Source organism: Peromyscus maniculatus, chromosome 3 (genome assembly GCF_049852395.1).
Source record: "Peromyscus maniculatus bairdii isolate BWxNUB_F1_BW_parent chromosome 3, HU_Pman_BW_mat_3.1, whole genome shotgun sequence".
In the NCBI taxonomy this organism is placed as follows: Eukaryota; Metazoa; Chordata; class Mammalia; order Rodentia; family Cricetidae; genus Peromyscus; species Peromyscus maniculatus.
In genome coordinates this window covers 141,207,919-141,230,075 of record NC_134854.1, presented here as the reverse complement: position 1 = coordinate 141,230,075, position 22,157 = coordinate 141,207,919, and the positions used below count along the sequence as shown (strand labels likewise).

The following is a 22,157-nucleotide window of genomic DNA, read 5'->3' as shown; positions in this document are numbered from 1 at the left end:
CTTGGCCCCACCTGTTCATCAGCTATGACTGGGTTCTGCTGTCTGACTCCAGCTAAGACAGTGTTAGTTTCAGAGCCCCTGCCTAGAAAGTTGCATCAGGCAGGGCCAGTTTCTCATCTGTACAGTGGAGACATGGAACTTCTTGGAAGGCTGATGGGATGGTGAAAGGCGTTGACGTGTCTAGCCTTATGCTGGCATGGTTCAATCAGGTAATTAGTCTTGATGATGCAAGAACTAATGAGCGTCAACCGTGGGTCCCATATGAACTCCTGTAGGTTCTGGGAATAGAGCAGTGTCTAGACAGGACTCATACATTGTAATGCTGTGTCAGGGGGTGGGGGTGGAAGAATGGTAACAGACAAATACTAGTAAACAAACAGGACAGTTGGAGGGGGTGGTATGTGCTATGAAGAAAGAAAATGAATGTGGTGTTAGAGTCAAGGGCTCTTTGACAAAATGACATTTCATCTGAGCTGGACTCCTGGGAGGACCCCTACACTGGCCAGATTCCTTGGATCTAGATGCTCCTGCAGGGCTTGTTATTTTTTTCCAGTGGCCAAAGCTAATTTATTTATAAGACATTATTAAGAAATTAATTTAAGGGATTAGAAAAATGGCTTAGCACTTAAAAGAGCTTGCACTCTTCTAGGGACCTGAGTTCGGTTCCTAGTACCCCATGTTGGGTAGCTCACAACTGCCTGTAACTCTAGCTCCAGGAGATCTGAAACCCTCTTCTCAACTCTGTGAGCACCCAGACCCACATGGCGCACACAGATACTCACATAGGCACACACATAAAAATAAATAAAAGTAGTTTAAAAAAATCAGTTCAAGGCATTCTTCTGGGTGGTGGCATTGCCTTTCGGCTGTGTGTGCATAGTTTAATCTTGGCAAGTTATCCCCAGTGCTGGTGTAACTGGATGATGAATCAGAGATAGTGACAAAGACCTGCGGATGCGCCCACTTGCCTGCAAGGTGGATACTTGGGTGGCGATTAAGGTTTTTTTTTTTTTTAACTGAAGTAGTAATAATATTCTCGACTTTACCGTAGAAAGTGACTGATAGCTGGGGTGGGCAAGCACCAACTCCAGGACTGGGTTTCCTTCCCTGCACCTTGAGAAGTTCCTAGTAGCCAGAGCAGTCATGATACCGCAGATGTGTGTGGAGCCAAGCAGCAGGAACGGCACAACATTTACGCTTAGGCCAACGCCCCAGGAGCCCCCAGTGAGGAGATGGGAGCAGCCTTAGCCACATTCTGTGGCCTCGTATTCCCCTCCCTCCCTTCCACCCTCTCTTTTCTCCTCTATGTGGGTACAGGCACGTGGGCACACCCCCACCCCGCTCTCCAGTTGCTGTGACTTTTCAACAGGCGTGTTCCTTTGTGGGAAGTCTCAGTCTGGGAAGTCACATCTCTATGTAAATGTGAAGTTCAGAAGATGATTGTTAAGCTTACAACCCGTAAAAATGAAAAAAAAAATCAAGCTTAATTGACAGCAATATGTAGGAGATGGCCTCTCCTTGGGGCCAGAAATGTGTTTACTATATCCAGCTCCAATGGGGCAAGAACCATTGGGAAATACAGTGGGACAGGAGAGGAATGACAGATTTCAGGGAGCAAAATGGGGTACCATGACTATAAATGTAGAGTGTGGCCAGTCAGCCTGGGATTGGACACAGCCCTGATCAGGGCCAGCTCTCCACTGGCCTAAACTCTACCCCACTGTTCTCTCCCACTGTCTCCATCTCTGAACATTCTGCACTGGACCTATCCCCGGGCAGCCCCCAGAAGACCAGGCCTGCTGCCCCCTCTACCTTCTGTGACAGATGCCAGCTTGCCTAGTTGTTCATGGCGTTCTAATGGGTCCTTTTGCGTCTCCCCCGGGCCGTGGCAGGCCTTAGGGGACCGGTGGATTGACTAGAGTGGACTTAGATGATGTCAGGGAGGATGTAGTGGGAAGCCATTTGGGGGTTTCTGGAGTCTTCCTTCAGAGAGTCTCTGGAGCGTGGCATGGGGCAGGGAGGCCTTTGTGACACTCTGAACAGGACCCCATCCTCCCAGCAGAGCTGGTGGTGTGAGGTGTTGACGGTAAAGACAGTTGCAGGAGATCCGAGCTGCACTTCCCACTCCCAGGACAGCACTGCCCTTGATCTGGTGAGTGGGTTATAGAGTCCTCTGGATGTTTCCTGTTTGAGAACAAGCCATCTGGCTCTCTATAATCCTCATGTCCAGAATGTCCAGAAGATTGTCAAGCCTTCCCTTCAAGTCTGGAAATGTGAGTCAGGCTCCAGCTCTGCCTTGAAAGTATCTCTCTTAAGCCTGTTTCCTTCCCGGGAGGAGGCCTGAGTGTCTGTCTGCCCAGGTACTTCCATGGGCCTTACCTTGGCAGGAGGTGTACAGAGAGCCCAAAAGTGTGCACATTGACATTCTCTTTTTCTCCTTGGAGGCAGTTAGATGTTTCTAACCTCTCATTTCCAGCCCAAGGAAGGGCTTACCACATTGACTACTGGAGAACTTTGCCTGATGGCATCTGAGGAGGTGCCCAGAGCACACACTAGATCCATTCCACCTTGCCCAAGACCAGTCCCTGTGTGCCTGAAGTTCACCTAGCCCCACTCCTCCAACTTGTGTTCCTAGGAAAATGTTCCCTGCACCTGCCTCTGCCTGGGATCAGCTTGCCGGACACTGAGACTTCATCAGGCACCTTTCTCCCTGTGAGCTTGGCTGCCAGAGGAGATGGGGAAGACTTACTGTTGGACCCTCCAATTGTTAAAAATATGCAAAGGGAATCAACAAGTCTCCATAAACCACTTTTCTGGCATGGCTTCAAGGGTTGGGGGGGGGGGGTGGCAGGGATCTGGCTCGGCTTTCCACACAGTGATCACAGGTAGGAAGGCACTGGTGGGTCTCAGCTATTCACCAGGCACGGTGGGCGTGTTTATAGTAGTCACTTTGTCTTCCCTACCACCCTGCAAAGAGGGAATTGCTATTTCTAATTTTAGAAATGAGAACACTAAGGAGGTTCTATGACTGACCTAAGAGGTTGAGTCACACAGCTTAACAAACACCCCCAGGCTCCTTCCTCTCCCGGGAGAAATCAGTCTGTCATTCTCTTGCAGATCACGTAGGTCCCCAACTCAGTAGAGGGGGCTACCCTATTGCTCTCAGATGGCAAGCTCTATTTTTCACAAATTTCGTCAGGCAAGGCCCCTGCCTCTCAGCCCTCCATATGCTGCCTCACCTGGTAAACACCCCTGCACATCTCAGCACTGTCCTTGGCAGTGGAGGACACAGCCCACAGCCCACCTGAGTCTTTCGGCTTAGCTGCACTCATCATCAGTATCCTGGATTCACTGCTGGAAGCGGAACTTAGCATGGTGCTTCTTTGATCTCTCCAGTTCTTTTGACTCGGGATGGCTCGTGGTTGGAAGGTATCTGAGAGTTAGTCTAGTCTAATTGTCCCAACTAGGATGTGTCTCAGCAAACCACAGGAAGCTCTCTAAACACATCCGCAGGCCAGGAGGCTCGGGATTTAGTCCACATCTTCTCTACAGTGCTGTAATAGATACAGACTGTGTCCATTCTTTTCTTTTTCTTCTGCTAGGAAGGTAGACGGTAGCTGTCTTGGATCACCAGTAGCCGATGATAGACCAGTAAGCTGGAAGTACTTGGTCTCTATAAACTGCCCAGAGTAGACAGTTTCCCTCCAGAGTTCCACACAGGATGAAAACAGTACACTTCCATTTGGTTTAATTCACAGAAAGGAAGTCTAGATCAACCCTTTGGGATTCAGGTGTTGGATGTGAGGCCCCTACCCTATTATCTTTTCAATAGCTGTATCCATCCTCTGCAGTTTCTATTATGCTGATGTTTCCCTTGAAGAGTCATACAGAGAAACACACCATTAGGCATGTCCAGTGTATCAGCCAGCACTCTCCCGGGTCGTAAGGTACCTTATTCTTCCAGTAACTAGCTCTATGGCTTTGAGTTCATTGTGATCCACAGTGCAATGACAGTTTGTGAATGGATGGCTGCCATGCTCCATTCATTTCTAACAGACCCTGAGGCAGCCTGCAGTTCTAAGAGGCATTGGTGTCCATGTAGGAGTTCAGGGTGTATGCACCTGGTTGGCTGAGTTCACTTTATGACAAATCTGGTTGAAGGATGACCAGAAAAAGGATGCCACTGGGGGATGTATGATGTAATAGTATAGTTGCGAGCAAGATAATGAGCTTGGAATGTCACTTTATTATGGAAGATAAAAATTCAGTTTCCTTGTTATTAGTACTTACAAGTGAAAAATCGGCTCTGGAAGATGAAGTTATACCTCCCTTGGTCCTTCACCTATGGTGGGCACTCTGCATGTGGTACTTGTTCTTTGCAGAGAGAAAATTTGATACAACTTCAGCCCAAGGGATAATGTCTCTTTCTCTCTTCCCATGCTAGGGATAGAACCTAGGGTGTTATCCATGTTAACTAGGCAAGTGTGCATCCCTGAGCTACATCCCTAGCCTTTGTGGATATGTGGATATTTTAAGAACAGCCCTTTCAATGCATTCCAGCAGGTCTTGAGCTTTCAATCTTCTTGCCTCAGCCTCCCCAAATAGCTGGGTCTATAGGCTTGCACCACTAGGCAGAGACCAGGGTAGTCACATTAGATTGATCTGGAATCAGGACTGCCAGCTACTTTGGTAGTTATGCTGAGTAGAGGGTATTGGCTGGATTTCTTGCTCTTAAATAATTCCTGAACTTTGAAAGGTGTTCAAGGCAATGTGGTCTCTTACTGCTTCTTGTCCTGGTCGATAGAATCTCCCAGGGAATCCTTAGCTCCCATTGGTGGCCCGTTTCTGTCTACTAGACCTTTGGACTTCGGCTTGCCATAATTCTCAGGATAACATCACAGTAATCACTGGGAGGCTAGCATTTTCTCCCTTTGTTTTTAATTTTAGTTTGTTTAGAGTCACATAGTTCTGACTCCAGAATGGATGTTACAGTGAGCTGATGGTGGAGATGGATGGATTAAGCCAAGCCACACATGACTGTGAGATTCTTGCCCGTTCCCATTGCCTCCAGGAAAGGCTTTTGGAATACAAAAGTGAAGACTGGCGAATTGACACTCTTCAAGCCAGTTTGGGAAAGTGCATGGCAATATTTCTTGACAAATTGGTTCTGGTCAGCTGGGTACTGGGTCAGTAAATTTTCCTAGGGTCTGTTCTTGGGCTGTTTATTTACCATCCTGGTATGATTTGAAGCAGGTGACCAGACAGGGGTTTCACAGTGTCACCCTCCATTAGAAAGTCTTTGTTAATACTGTTGATGCTTCTTTATTGTGCCATTGATTATCTGCAACATGCATTTTGACAGCAGAGGTATGACAAGATCACTTAGCCACCACAGAATGACTAAGAGCAAGTGCCACGAAGAGGGACTTGTCTGTATAAGAGTCGGGTGAAATTAAGTGCCATGTGTTGTTATCCCTGTTCTGTTTTTACCTCTCTGGCTCATTTGCTCAGTGGGAACAATGAGCATCAACAGAGCTGGCTCTGATGGGAACTCAAGACCCCTGAGTGAGAGGATGAATGTGCATGCAGTACCTCCTGGTCACCGGGCCACCACTGTACATGCAGACATGCTCTCCCTTGCTAGATGCTAACTCAATATTCCCGCCTTTTAGTCTTAACACACTTTCTTGCCCAGAATCATGTCCTTTTTCTGTACTTGATGTTGGAATGACTTTGATGAATGGGTCAGCATCATCAGCAGGGTCTACTGTTTAGTTGTATGTGTTCAAACGTAGAACTCTGTAACAGGTTTAGGTACTCGGTCTTAATAGTATAACGGCTGTATTGTCATGCTCAAGACCCAAGTGTGGAATGTGCTAAGGCGTGTTTCCTTCCTCTGTAGTGTCTGTACCTGCTGCACCATGACAGATTGTCACTGCAAGGAAGCATTGTGCTAGGCTCAGTAATAAAACAGCTTCTTTATGCCTCCTAATAAGAAAGCCTGTCCTGTTACATACATTCCTTGTCACCTAGCCTTACTTGTCACTTTAGATTCTTTAAGCGTCCTCCTATCTCGAATACTACCAGTTTAGTTTTATCATCTGCTGACCAGCTGTGGATGTGCTGTGTTGTGTGGTGTGGTGATGGGGTAAACACTCGAGTGTATGGAAAAGATACAGGTCCATGCGTGCTTTGCGAAGTTAGTGTCAGAGGAAAGCAATGCCGGAGGGGCGAGAGCTAAACTGAGGACAGAAAGAGTGCCATTTGAAGGCTGTGCTACCACTGCTGCAGTCTTTGTTGTGGGCGAATACTGGAGCTTTAGATGGACTCTGAGTGGGGGTCAGCATAAAGGCCCATGCATTCCACCAAATTCATTTAAACACTGGGAACCTTCCCAGCATGGTGAGATAATGGAATTTGCATAGCATAAAAGCAGAGGTCATAAGAATGCAGGAGATGCCTGAAGGGACCCACCTTCATGTGGGAGGTGTACAGTGTAGAGGGCTGGAATGCATAATCTTGGGGAATGTCATCTCATGTTTGTGAGTTTCAGTGTCTCATCCTAGAAACAGAGGGGTTAGCATTAAAAACCGCCAAGATTCCCTCAAAAAATAAGGACTGGCCTTCACTACACTCCTCTGTGCACTAAATGCTATTTCAAGCATTCTAAGTGCGGAGACCCTTTAATCCTTATGATGCCCTGGGAAGAAGCGTCTGTTCTTGCTCCCGTTGTACTGGCAGGAGAGCTGTGAGCTTGTTTCTGGGTACAGAGGCCAAAATGCTTAGCTAGTATGCGATTTTTCCGAGGCTCTAAATTACATAAGATTAGGAGAGAATAACAGTTTTACCCTGCAACCTTTATACAAACCACTTGGCCAGATGGAGATATCAAAAGCAATTTCTAAAAACAACAATGATAAATCAGTGATGAAGGGAAGGATTATATAATAAATGGTGCTAGGACAATCGGTTACCTACTTGAAAGGAGATATCAAAGAGGTTTAGATCTTCATCTTGTTCAGTTTCCCACAATATAGTCTAAGTTAATTAAATAGATTAATGGGGAAAGAAGACGAAAACAGGGGTGAGTATCAAAACTCTGCCAGGGATCAGACTTTATGAAGCTCCAAACAGCAGAAGAAATGACAAATGCTGATGACAGTTTCTACTTCACAGTGTTAGAGATATCTCCATCAAACATAAAGAAGCAAACAGAAAATTTGTGAAAGTGCTTACCACAAACATTACATTTTTCTTATATTCAGTTAATATTAAAAATGTGCCTAAACCAATAGGAAATACAAAGGTTCTGATAGAGAAGTGGGCAAAGGAGCCGTTCCGTATCTAGTTGTTATCTTAAAATTCTACACAGAGAAACCCTGTCTCAAAAAACAAAAAACAAAAAACAAAAAACAAAAAAAAGAAAAAGAGAAAAGAAACAAATGCTATACTAGTGTTATATTTGTACATCTGCATCGTACGTACATATACATTTGTACATATACATTTGTGATTATGTGTGTAGGATTAAGAAGCAACCACACTCTGTAACACCTGTTATCTAGACCTTGGTTCTCCACTAAAAGAAATCAAAAACAAAGTTCCTCCAAGAGACCTTCCTGCAGTAGCTTGTGTGAGAAAGTCTCTGAGAAGGATAGGAGGCCCATTTGAAGGAACCCCCACTGACCTGGTCTAAGATAGTTAGCACCCCGAGAGGAGCGATGATGTGAACAGACGAAGCAGGATCCACAAGTCTGTGCTGATGTCAGTGAGTTAGTGAATAAGTAACTGGTGGAGAATGAGGAAAACTTCACTGTGGGCCACAGACCAGTAACAAATGTGAATGGAACAGCAGTGTTCGAATGTCACCCCTTGGCCACCATCCCATGGCTTCTAAAGAATCGTCAAAGTATGCTAAAACTAGCAGATGGTCCTTGAATGAGGGCATGATGTTTGTATAAATTATTGATGTAGTTGAACAGCAGCCTTTCAATGGAGAAATGAGACATCACCTTAACAAAATGACTGAAGGCCACCTCCCCATTAAGGGACACAGCAACACTCCTGATCCCACTTCTTGAGATGAACGCAATGTCACTTCTGTGGTAGATTTGCCCCAAACACACAATCTTCATCTAACAGGAAGCAATAGCAGGCAAATCCAAACTGAAGGATAGTTTGCAAATATCCCTGTTCTAAATGCCATGGTCATGAAAGGCAGAGCCTGAGGGAGCCACTGAATGTTAAAGAAGGCTCTGTATGTAACAGCTAAATGCAGTGCATGATCTTGGATTGATTCCTGGATTAGTTTTTTTTTTCTTCTGAGCTATAAAAGATATGGAGTAAAATTTGAGGTTTGCAAGATAGATACCATGTTGCATCAATGTCAGTTTTCTGATTTTGCTGATCATGTTGTTTGAGACTCCTGGCATAAAAAGTTATCACATTTGGAACTCAGTCTCAGATGGTCAATTGGGCAACTGAAGGGGAGGTGGAATATTTCACCATTCTTGCAACTTTTCTGTAAATCTGAATGATTTCAAAATAAAAAATTAAAACCACAAGTGCAAGGATAAACATGAAAGGAGCAGGGTAAGACGGCAAAGCGGGAGCTCATGAGGACTGCCAAGAGGATTGCTATGGCCAGCTTTCTCTGAGAATACAATTTGTCTGGTTGTAACAGGAACCTTAGGAAAACTCATTACCTTTAGTTTCATGTCTATACAAAGAAAACATACAAGGTTAGCTCTAAGGCCGCTTGAGAGAAGGTTGCTGAGGTCAAGTTACAGTATGGAGTGTAGCCTTGATGGGCCATGGTGGACTGTGGTAGGCACTACAGAATCTCTCTTAATCATCCAGATGAGGAAATAGAACTGGAAAGCGAAGCGATACACCAAGGCCCATGTGTAACTAGAGATGACGCTGGGATCCAGTGTGGCACTGGGTAGTTAGTTCTCTTAGCTTTCTTGGTCTGAAATGCGACACCTAAAGTAGCATAAAAAGAGAATGTTTTCTTTGGTTCCAGTGTATGGCCAGGCTCACCCATTGCTTTGGGTCAGATGGGCATGCCCGACGATGACAATGACAGGAAGCATCTGTTGCAGAAAAACTGCTTCCTTCACGGCCTGGAGGTCAAGGGAGAGTGGAAAGGGCAGGAGTCCTACAGTTTTCTTTAAAAACATGGCCCCACTGACCCAACTCGTTCCCATTTGGCCTCATTAATCTAATGATCCCACCTACCCTTCAGCATCACCAAGCTGGAAACAAGCCTCCAACACATGAAGCTTTTGGGAGGCACTCCATATTTAAACCACAGCAGTGACTCTATAACCTGTACTCCTAATCCAACCCTGGTTGACCTCCTGGCTCAAGAGAGCAGTAGTGAAATCTGGTTCTCCCAGTGTTCTCCAATCTTGACAAGTCAACTTATATGTACTGTCCTTTCTAACACTGCCTCCTGCCTTGAGAGACACAGTCACTTCTAGTAGGTTTTCTCTAGTTGTAAACCTCTTTCCCTAGCCGGGCGGTGGTGGCGCACGCCTTTAATCCCAGCACTCAGGAGGCAGAGGCAGGTGGATCTTTGTGAGTTCGAGGCCAGCCTGGGCTACCAAGTGAGTTCCAGGAAAGGCGCAAAGCTACACAGAGAAACCCTGTCTCGAAAAACAAAAAAAAAAAAAAAAAAAAAACCTCTTTCCCTTGGGTTGCCCCACGTCTAGTGAAAAGGATGGCATCCCCCATTAGGCCATTCTTACAACTTCCTATTCCACCTGATAATGAGGTGCCACCGTGTTACTGCAATTTGGCACTTAGCAGCTCATAGTAATGACACTGCAGGCTTTGAGATGCGCTAAAAGCAAGAAAATGTTTGCCAGAGGTTGACTCTGAAGGACACTATGTTGCTTTATTAATATGGCTCAACCCCTGTCTGATGATCAGGGCAAATTCTCCAGGGAGGAATGGAGCTATTGTGAAACAAGGATGGCCTTGATTCCTAGTAGGTTGAGACTTCATTTCTTCATAGCCATGTGGTTTCCAGCAAATTTGTTCACTGTTGCTTTTATTGTTAAAGATAACAAACCATCTCAAGCTTTAAATGAAAAGGTGAATACCAAAGACCTGTCATAATCAACTCCTGCCAATTCCATATCCCTCCTACTTAAATGGTTATGTAGTGCTTTTAGGTTTCCTTGTGTGTGCTAATTATTTTAAGCTGTGTTTCCAGGACTTCCGATACGATGCACCTTCATAGACCTATACAAAGGCCCAAGACTGACACATCCAACTCAGAGATCCTTATATGTGCTTCCCAGTGAATGGTAGTCTCAGATGAGCCCCACCATCATCCTGCAGGTGAACTGAGCTTGGCAAGCTTAGTTTCAGCTGCATACCAGCCATGCCACTTCCCTTTATTGCAGCTGGTTAGCATGACTATGACTACCTGTCATCACCCAGAAGCCTTGTCTTGGGCTGTGATCTCTGAGTGGCTCCCATGATCTGTGTCTCCTAACTGAGTGTTCTGTGCCACAGGCTTGTTGCTTCCCACTCGCTGAAGACATTGGGAATTGGAAGCATAGTGCAAGCAAATGGCTGCACTCTTTATATCAACACCACTCCCTTCCTCTTGAAGACAGTCTCCAGGGATGATCTTTCTTTGGGTCCTCCCCTCTCCGCTGAGCATGTTCGCCAGAATATCATCAGATACGTGGAAAGTTGTATAATTACACAGGAAGACAGAAGGGTTTTTCTGTGAGTAGCCACCTACTAGGTGATGCCTCAGGTGCTTTTTGTTCACAGGAAATAGACCAGATGAATCTCTGAGCTCGCCATGTGCTTTGCAACTAAGGAGTAAAACATTGTGTGAAAGCCTGCCAGGACCCTGCTCCTTATAAGCACTTACCCTGAGTACAGCATTTCCCCAGAAGGCTTAGGGCGGAGATGTCTGCCTATTTCACAGTAGCTTGTACTGGAATCGGGTGAGGCATCACAAGTAAAGTCTCATGGTGAGTTCGGAAGTACACATTCAGAATGAAGTAAGCTCTCATAGCTGTTACTGAAATACAGTGATGTGTATGTTCCCCACCAAGGGTCGGTATTCCTTAAATACAGATAATTTGTTAGTACCGAAGAAGTTACAAATAATAACAGATAGAGAGGGAGGGGAGAGAGGCGAGAGCACCAAATATCCTCTTTGCTTCTCAGTGACAATTTCGCCAACTATTTTAAGCCGCATTGATTCTCAAGGGACAAACCACCAGCAAAGCATGGATGGAGGTTTGCTTCCCTACCACTGTGTGGAAATGCCCCCTCTGCAATGTAAGGTATAGAGTTTTCTAATAAAAACATCCAGGAGGCGTTAGAAATCATTATTCTGACTGTCTACTGACTTTCTGTGTGTTATTCATCGGCTTTGCTGACTTCTAGAGGATTGGAGATGATCTTATTCAATTTGAGGGAACACGAACAAGGTCAGCTGTAGTCCCTCTTTGATTTTTATGTGATCGACGGGCAGTGGTTCTAACACAGAGCCGTCTTTGTCACTGTCCTCTTTTGCTGCCCAGGTACATGACTCCTATTTTTAGCAGCTTGGTGGTATTGTGAATCCCAGACTTCAACCCCCAGTGAGTCAGAAGGCCTGGCTGCCCAGAGAGATGTGACTCAGATGACAAGAATAGTGCAATCACCGGGAGGTGAGGGTTTAAAGCAAAGCTTTTGTGCTTAGTGGAAAACGTAAATGCAAACAGATGTTTAAATAGAAATCTATTGCCCTTCTGGGAAGGTTCTTCTCCCTCATCCCTGAAAGTTTTCATCCTCTACCCAGGGAGGAACCCAAGCTGCTGGCCTAGAAATAGGGCCAATTCATTAGCCATTTCCTCCACCTCAGGAGCCTTCCTGGCAGCCCGAGGGAGAGATTTCTGGGTCACATCAGCATCAGGAATTAACAAAACAACCTCCTCATGGTCAGAACTGGTAGGCCAAAGAAGCAGAGGGCAGATATGGGAGCAGGTGAGGGACACATGGAGTCTTGAGATTTTATCTTTTTAGGGACAGGAAGCAGAAGGAAGTGGTAGCTGTCTCAAAAAGTTGAGAAGAAACAGGTGGACATCCCCTAGATTAGATATTGGATAAGAATTATTACAATTTATTTATGTATCAATCCACTCATCCAGATGTCTTCCAGTCCATCTAGCTAGCTGCCTTTCTTCCCACTCATCTATTCATCTACCCAGCTGTCCATCATTCCAGTCATCGACCAACCCATCAGCTATCCATCTGTCCATCTAAGTATCCATCCATCTCTTCATCCATATCTCATTTATCTCCTCACCCACCTGTCTATCACTTATCTACCCAGCCCCCATCTGTTTACTACCCACCTACCCACTCATCTCTCTTTTCATCCATCTATCTACCCACCTATACATCCATAAATACTTTCAATCATCCACCAAAGCACATTCACCTACAGTTCATTCATTCATTCATTCATCTATGTGACCATTAATTCTCCTCCCTACCCTCCTATTCCTCCATCTATCTATCATCTTCCACACACACCCATCTGTCCATCTATCCACTCACTCATCCATCTATTCATCTATCATCCACACATCCATCCATCCATCCATCCATCCACCCATCTATATCATCTATCTTTCCAATCATACACATACCTACAATGTCTTCATTTATCTCTCCCATATATTATGTATGGAAATCTGACTATACATTAAGCTCTTTGCTAGGTATGAGGGGAATAACACCCAAACCTGAGAAGTCTACAGATTGATTGGAGGAAAACTGGTACAGAGGCAGTCTTGCTACGGTATGCCTTTCAAAGTTAACGATTCATGATTCCAGGTTGTCCATACTTGTGCACTTAAATTCTTGTGTACTCTGAGAGGGTCTGCTCCCATTGATATAAGTGGACATTCAGGGTAAACCACAAGATAAACCTGCATAGATGAAGCCAGAATCAATTTTTTTTTCCCATGTGAGCACCCTTGTAGCCCTTTGCAGTTCCCTAGAGACCCCTTTCAGAGTTTAGGCCCCCACCTGAGATGATACCTTCCCTTAGTGTGGGCTTGAGGGGTCTAGGGACCAATACTACCTTCCCCAAGCCCACCTGAGTGAAGATTCTTATCTGGACGCTTAAGTAGTTGTGTTTTTAGCTGCCCTTTTGATTTTCCAGTGTTCCATGAAAGCTCCTGAATCTCTTCCCTAAATAAAAAGTCATGTTTGGTATTTGGTAAAATGTTTGTAGCATAGTGCTCAACCAAGCAGAACTAAGCTACTGACAAAATACTGTCTCAGCCATTTAATAATAATAGCTAACATTTGAACAGCACTCTACAGTTTAACAAAGCACCTTTAACACACTCAGCCTCCTGAGCTCTTTGCAGTGGCCCATGGAGGCCCAAGGGCAGGTTATCATGGGTGATTTACCCATATTAGCTGTCCTGGGGAGCCCATTCTAGGGCTGTTGAAGATGAGTGAGGTCACATGTAAACTGTCCATAGCCACCTCCCCTGAAGACTTTGATCATAGCTCTACAGCCGCTCCAGCTTTGGTCTCTGCCTGTGGAGTCAGCACCCTGCAGTGTCTTACATGCGGTCACCAGGTCAGACTCCTTAACTGTCTTCCTTTCTCGCTTTAATTTTAGAGTGACCACCCAGGATTGGGTCCAAGATCTCAGTACCGATGTCTTCTCTATGCACTTTTCTCCATCGCACCCATCCCCCCCAACAGCTACCAGCACATTCTCTTCTCTACAGTAGGATGGACTTGGTTGGACCCTGTCATAGTCTACTTAGACAATTGGATTGATCAGATGCAAAGTAGGAAAGGGGCTGCTGTTTTTGTCTGCTGTACATGTGGCAAAGGGCAATTAATTAACAGTGTTCCTCCTTTGAACCAACAAGTCAGAGCCTTTAAATTAATGAGATGTGCATCTGTGAATCAAAAACTAGGTTCACTAAGATGGACACTGTGGGCCATAAATAGCTTGACACAGATGCTAAAGGTGGGAAGGCGCATGCCTACAGGTCCTGGTTACATGGCTTTGGCTGTATTGGAATTGAGAGTTCTTCCTGAAGAAGGTCCCCATCCCATTGCCAAGGCAGTTGGTATAGTGGAAGTGGTTGCCTCTCTCCAGCCTCCACACTGACCACAGATGGTTCTGGAAGATCTCATTCTGATACTTCTGAGGACTGGGTGAGGACTGAGGAGATAGGGTGTGCAATGGAAAAAAAAGACTTTGGAGTGGGTAACAGGAGAAAAGAATGGTGGGTGAAAACGGTGCGTGGGCCAGGGTCTGGAAAGCACAAGAGTATCCTAAGGCATGAACGGTACCCTGGAAGTGAGAGGTCCTATCAAGCAAATGAAGGACCCATGCCCCATCCCTTCTTCCAGCTAATCTATCCCTGGCCCTCCATTCCCGAAATGGAGATACCATCCTGACACCTCAGAACCCTTGAACAAGCCTTATGGGCCAGGCTGATCATCTTACTATGAATTACAAATTGTTTTATGAGAAAAGACTTTCCTCCTCTCTTTGTCCCCTAGATATGGGCAGTATCACTCTTTTTAAGTTAAAGACTCAGTTTTAAAGTCATAATTCCCCTTTCATATATAATCATTATAGAAAATTTGAAAAAAATTCAAAGGTGAGAAAAATCCTCAGACTCTGGAACACTATGTCTTTTTTAATTTTATTTAAAAAAATTACTATTTCTTTTATGCATGTGGATATTTTGCCTGCATGTATGCCTGTGCACATCTTGCATGGATGGTGCCCTTGGAGGCTAAATGTAAGTAAAAGACTTCTTGGAACTGGAGTTACAGATGGTTGTAAATCACCACGTGGGTACTGGAAATCAAACATGGGTCTTCTAGGAGAAAAACCAGTGCTTTTGATCTCCAAGACATCTCTCCAGCTCCATGAACACTGTATGTTTTATATAGTTATGTTTTTCCAGTCTGCTAGTTAAGCATTGAAACATGCGCTTTTTAAAAAATTCTGCTATATGTAACTACTATGCACTACTACTTTTTTCCTTAATGATATACCATGAACATCCTTCTGTACCATTAAATATAAATCTACAATATTATTTTAGTACTTGTGAAAATCACATTATATGAAGGCACCATAGTGAATCTAACTTATTTCCTGTTTTGAGAGTGTTTCGAGAGAGGGTTGTTCTCACTGTTGTCAAAAGCATTGTTAAGAAAAACCTTATATTTTTTACTAATAACTTAATAACACATATAGTTATAGTTATATATAACAAATAATTGTATTCCAGATACACTTCTTTTTGAAGTTCTTTTCAGTGTGTTTTACAGGTAGAAAGTTCTAGCCCTCACTATATTTTTGTGCCCAAATCTAGATTTACCACTAGAGAACGTGAGCCCTGGGGCCCCACCACCTTCAGTGAGCTGAAGAGAAAAACAAAATATGAACAAACAGGAATCCAGATTGAAAAATGTTTTCTGAACCAACCCTCTCCCTTGACAACTATGACTCAAGACCCTTCCATAAGGCCTTTGGTGAGATCTGGCTGGACCCTAGTGGGGACATACACATGGCTACCTCCAGCTTGGACAGACGTAGCCCCCGTGTGCAGAAGAGTTTAGAGAGTTAGCAGTTCGGCTGTTGCCTTGGAGCCCTGCTTCCCCGGTCTGCTTTGGACTTTAATGTGACACAGGGGAAGGAGATGCATGTGGCATGCAGGTTGTGCTCACGTGTGAGCCTTGATGAGGCCTCGATGTGCCACCCCTCCCCTGGTGACCTGGAACAGCAGCCCCTTCTGTTATCACTAGGCGGTATACAGCAGCAGGAGAGAGCTGGGCACTGGGTCGGATCCTGAGGCCCACCCTGACCTACCAGCTTTGTGCTCTGGAGAGTGACCTGCAAAAGAGAGTGTATAGTCTACCTCATGGAGCCACTGGGGGGCTCAGGTAACATTCTGAGAGCCCAGCACAGAGCCATTACTCTCCCCTTCTTCTTTTGTTCAAACTAGGGATCCCAGTATCGGATCTGTGAGAACCCCTGTATGTCTGCTTCATTATGGTTCTAAACCAGACCTGGGAGGGCCTGCCTTTCCAAGAATCAATTTTGAAGTAGCTGAGGGATCCCAGCTATCTCCAGATTTGTATTTTGCATAGATGGCCTCAGGTCTTGAGGCTCCTATGAGAGAAGTGGCCTGTCCAGTGTTCCTTATGGTGATGTTGCGTGTGTTTCTCTAGCACATGTCTGCACTTGTCTTCTTGCCTTGATGATTTTGTCTAGTAATTTAGAAAGTGAATTTCCTGAGGGCGAGGCTATGTCTGTCCTTTGACACTCTCCTACCCTCAACTGAGATTCTAAGCAGTATGTGCCTGTGCCACGGGGCCTACATTCACGGGTGGTTGCTTAAATGTTAAGAAGTTAGAGTGGAAAAGCACGTCTTTTGGTAGGGTAGCCTATTAGCCTAGCTGTGATATCTTGTTCATTGTTGGTTTATGTCAGTCTAGCATGACTCCTGACATCCTCATTCCAGAAGGGCTGCATTTAGCTCTGGCTAACACCCTGAGTGACGGGGCATCCATCTCTCACTCACATAGGCCAATTTCTGACTGTCTTCCTGCTTCTCACACCAGAGTTGTGATGAGCCCAGCCATTTGTTTAGAAAAAAAACCCACCCTTGATTATCTACTTATTCTCTAAATATGAGAGCAACGAGGTGGCTCATTAAATATCAATCATTTGCAAATAATCTTTGGAACCTTGGTTCCACACAAGAGGATCATCTGATGGGTTGCAGTATGCCTCCAATTGTTCACTTGAACTTGCTGCCATATGACCCACTCTTAACTCATTCCACACCTCCCTCAGCAAGGGAGCAGCATTCTTGTGTCTATTTGGGACCATACCAGCTCCCTTCCCTTGTCCTGCTCTGCACTGTCACTTCTAAAGGGAGCTAACCAAGCCTCCAAGAGATCCTGAGTTCTGTTCACATTTCCAGTCCTTTGGAATTCCATGGGGAATTGTCTAGTAATGTCAGTGGCATACTAGTCAATAGTGTGAACACAGACTTGCTAAGCTCCAAAATGTAACTAGCACTTGGCCCATGAGAGTGCTGAACACATTTTAGAAATCAAGTGTCGGGGGTCTTGGTTGGGCTGAGTCGATTGCTGAAGGCCTTGGGCGCTAGCTAATAGGTTTGCCTTGTTGGAGCACTTTCCTGCCTCCTTAAAGAAGAAGGTGGGTATCCTGCCGTCATTTGTGGCAACACACAGGACTGTGGTTGAGAACATCCATGCTCCTGGGATCAACATGATGCACCATCAGGTTGCATGCACAGAGTCCTTTGCTCTTGTGTGGGATAAGAACACCTGTGTTTGCTTTTTATACTTTGTCTCTTTCTTGACTGTGAAACTGAGGTGCTAATTTCCTATTACATGTCTCCTTGTGCTGAAAGGCCTCTTCCGCTGACTTAGCACTTTCTGTATGCATCATTTCGTTTAATCTTTCTATCAGTTCAGTTGATTAAAAGAAATAGGGGAAGAAAAAAAAAGCAGCTAAAACTTGAAGAGCTGAGCAATGTACTCAGAGGCCACATTTCTAGAAGAAGTACACTACAGCCTGAGAGCCAGGTTTTCTGATTCTGAGCTTGGGATTCCTATGCCAGCGTTCTTCCTCCTTCAGCACCTCTTTACTTCCTAGCTTGGTGCTGATGATCTGCTGTGAAGAACCGGGTATAAATGTTCCAGGAAAGGTCTATGAGGATCTTCAGAGTGTTAGAGGTTTGATGCGTTGGCTTTGCTACCTCTCTTGATTTGGGCTTCATAGACCTTTTTCTCCCTTTTTTCTCATGTGTAAGCAAAACAGATGGATAGTGAGGCTTAGCAAAAAAAAAAATTAAAACAAAACAACCCAGAGAACTAAAACAAACAGAAGATGCCCAATTAAAATGTGAATTTCAGAGAACATGTAATTTTAGTATATTTCATGTGCTATTTGGCACATATTTATAAAAATGATTTTTTTTTCCTGGACTATATCTAGCTGGCATTTTATCCAAGACTTCAATAGCAACACTCTGGCTCGACCAGCAGTCCAGAAGCTTTGTAAATTTCCTTTAGGTGACTTGAGGGAGAGTGTGGGCTGGGACTGTGCTGGAGCATTGCAGAATATATCTATCCTGTTAATTAGATAAAGCTTCCTGGAAAATATGGATCTTGAGCTGATTGAAATGGCATTAGGTGGTTGTTTTTGTAACTGGATAGAGAAGGAGCTATTAGTACAGTCACTATGGAAAACAGCATAGAGGTTCTTCCAAGTAGTAAAAACACACCTACCTCCAGTTATCCCACTTCCTAGCACTCATCTTAAAGAAAGTTAACTCAACACACCAATGATATGCCTTCATGCCGTGTATATTTTGACACTATTCACAATAGGTAAAATTAATAAAGAAAGTATCCTCTGTATATACAATAGAGTATTATTAAGCCATGTAGAAGAATAAAATCCTGTCATTGGCAAATGGTTGGAACCAGAGAATATCATGGCAAGTGAAATAAGCCAGACATAGAAGAACACGTACCACACTCTTTGTCATAGGCAGAAGCTAAAGCAAGGCAACCTGAAAGTATATTCAACTCCTTTTGTCGAGTGCTAATTATGCATGAAGCACGTATAGATGGGTACAGTCTAAACTCCCTACCTCAGTTGTTTCTTGGGTGCTGGCTATGCAGCCACCCTGGGATGGAATGCTCAACTTCCCAACTTCTGCCTCATCTCAGGTGGGTCTCCAAGAACTTGCCCCATGTCCCTCACTCAGCTGATACAGTTGAGACTCAGAAGCATCCCCTCTTTTTTGAATGCTGCCCTTGTTACCTGCCCTGTCAAGACCATGATTATCAACAGCAGAGGGAATTACATAAACTCAATTCCAGCTTAAATACTGTTACGAGTATGTGCTGTGGCCTCGAGGGACTAGCTTTGGGGTTTTCCAAGCTTCACAAAAAGTGTAGAGATAGATTCTAGCCTTTTCCGATTATCTCTGGCCTAAAAATGATGCTGGGAGCCATGTAAGGTCAAGTTGTCTGGCTGTGAGCCCACGTGTCTCTGGGTTTGAGTAATCTGCAGAGGAAATACATGCTAATGACAACCAGGAGAAAGCTGAGAAGGTGGATTGTGGGAACCTCTGGTGCTCAGTGTACAGAAGCAGGGTTTGGTGCTGTCTAAAATATTTTGGAGTACACAGAGGTTAAAGGGGAGTTTGTGGGAGTCTGGAGATCAGGGGTGACGTTCAAACACTTCACATTGCTGGACATAGATCTCACTGCAGGTGCAGGCTTGCTTTACCTGACTGCCAGACCTTCACTCCTTAGGAGCTGTATCACAGGGAAGTTCTGGGACCTAGAAGAAAGGCCTAGATATAGGAAGATTCTTGGTGGGTGAGGACATTGGTCACCAACGTGTTCTTAAATGTTATGATAGTCACTGCCAAGTGCTTTATTACATGTGTTAATTCAGCTACCTTCACACTTAATTCTAGAGGTTAGAGTCTGTGAGTAGCTGCTGTTTTCTCTATGAGCTGAATTTTAACCATACAGCCTTGTTAAATAACCTCCTCAATATCCTGGCTAGATAGTGCCAAAGCATCCTGGAATGGTCTACTTTATTTTAAAGACTGTGCAAATGGCCATCAGCTTTCCCTGACAGTGACAGAGGCTGACCACCAGAAACAATTCATTTCTAAACAGAGATATGGAGGTGATTGCCTGGTTGGCTCATATACTGCCCAATGTCCTTGAGGCCATAAAGAGGAATGAGATGTAATTGTGTGGGTTTGAACTTTGTAGAATTCTCCATTCTTTGATGGACCAAATTCCAAAGTCCAGGGGATGTAGAGGGGGAGAAGTACAAACCAATTTACCAGTTCAGTGATGCTAACTCCTTTGATACCCAGCTTAGTCTGCAAAGAACTTTAGCCATATAGTAGCAGGTAAATGGAGGATTTGAAGTTGTGCTAAAGATACACAGAGTGCTTCCTATCCCTACCTCAAGAGGTACCAGGAAGGGCCAGGCTCCCTGAAAGCTGTCCTGTGTCCTGGCTCTCTTGTAGGATAATGGTTATGGCCTCACCAGCCATGACAGGAGCCAAGGAAGGCTAGTATCTGTGTCTATGGAGCTGTCTGTGTCTATATAGACTATGCTCCACCTCTCCCCCGAGCCTGGAACCAGCTTCCATTTCACAGGCCTTGCTCTCTGGGCTTTGGGGCAGTGGACTTGCTACTTTTAAGTATTAAGTGTGCTAGAGGAGTAGGGCTCTGCCAGTGCTTCTTCAGTTTCTCTGAAGCTGCCCCGTATGCACTTTGGAGCAGAGTCACGGACCCTGTAAACCTTGCGGTACCTTCCTTAGTCTCCAGAATGGTAAAGAATGGATTTGGCAGTTCCATGGCAAGTTCCATTGAAAAGTAATGTTTACAAGTCAGGAGTTAAATGTGATGTGAACACAAACCCTTGTTTGCATGTAATTCATGGGAACTATATACAGGCACTACAAAGGTACGTGGGAAACAGTGTACATGTGACATTTGTTCAGCTTTCTTTGGGGTGGCCATGGCTTGCATCAATGTTCTTCTAAGTGTTGGTTCCATTTGACTTTATTTCCTCTAGCCAGAGTACTGGAGGACTCAAAGTTATCTGGTCTCTGTTGTCAAGAAGAGCCACCCCACTGGCTTGGGATTCTAACCTCTTCTTAGTCCACCTCCCATTTTGCTTTCCTTCTTTTGCCACTGGCAGAGGCCAAGCTTTTTCGCCATGCTGTCTTCAGAGGTGTCTCCATTGGCAGGCAGTGTCTGTGAGTGAGCAAGTGAGAGCACCCTTCCTCGCCTTCCCATGCCATGCTGACCTCATTCATCAGTGAGGAGAGAATGAAATGGGATTTTCTGGAGCCCAGGCAGTCCGCCTTCCAGACGGCTTCAGCTTTGCTCTTTAGCCAACATCTGGATGCTGAGCCCACATATAAAATCCACAGTTTCATTTGTCCTGAAGACAGATCTTCAAGCCCTGTTCCAGCTACCTGGTCTCTGCTTTCTGAGAGTGGATAGAACATGGCGTTAGGCCCCATGTGTCTACCCATGGACTCTGAAAAACTTCAGGGGAGACCATAAAGACAGTCAGCCCAGGTCACCAAATCAGTGGGCTCTGGGTCTCATGCCTCTGTGACAGCTGGTCACCTGGGGACTCTCAGAAGCCAGGAATCCAGGAGCCACAGGGCGAGTCAGTGTAAGCCAGATGTTCAGGAAGGCTTATGTCCAGAAGCGTGTCCTAGAGACCACAGTGGTGCAGGAGTCACTGTGAATGATCCCTGTCTGTGTGTTCCTTCTCTCTTGTGCGAGTGGGAACATCCTAGGCCAGCTTCCAGGGATGAAGGTCCTAAGTAAGGAGGGCCTTGGAGTGGGAGCTTTGGCTGAACTCTCCCACCGGTCTTCTGTTCCCCAGCAGCAAGGGAGGATTGCTGCCCTGCCACCCAGTGCAGGCCAGCATTCGGAACCTGGGCACTGGGCTCCAGATACTTTTATTTAGAATTCGAGGACCTTCTGGTGGTTTTCAGCCCATGACTCCATCATACTGCTTCTCAGCAGCTCAGGGAGATGATGCAAATGTGGAAGTGATCTGCATGTTGAAGAAACCGTTTTCTGTAGGCTGTTACCATGTCTTCTTTCCAAGTGATAGCCTCCCCATGGGAATGGGGCTTATGATCCTAGAGAACAAGGATCAGGAGTGGTCAGCACAGGAAAAGGAGGATGAACTAAGGCCTGGTTATGCATCCGAGGAATCCAGAGAATGTTTGGCACGCTGAGTCCAGAATGCCTGCAATACTGCTTAAAGGATTTATCCCTTGGGAACCCAGAATGTGGGGCTCTCTGGAGAAGGGGCTGCAAGTGCCTTGAGGACAAGTGCCTTTCCAGGACCCGTGGAACTCTGGGAAATCAGCTGCTGAGCATCCTCCTGCCTGGATACCTCAGAATAAGTGGGCCATAGGTATGGCTCAGTGGTAGAACATCAGCTGAGTGTGTATGTGCTGGGCCCATGCTCATTCCATCCCCAACACACACACTCACACACACACACACACACACACACACAAAAAAAAAAA

At 45.2% G+C, this 22,157-nt stretch overlaps 1 protein-coding gene across 45 annotated transcripts in view; it reads left to right on the top strand.

Moving 5' to 3' along the window:
* Cacna1c (calcium voltage-gated channel subunit alpha1 C) overlaps window positions 1-22,157 on the top strand; it is a 658,960-nt gene that overhangs the window by 329,247 nt on the left and 307,556 nt on the right. The gene's annotated exons all lie outside the window — the stretch shown is intronic.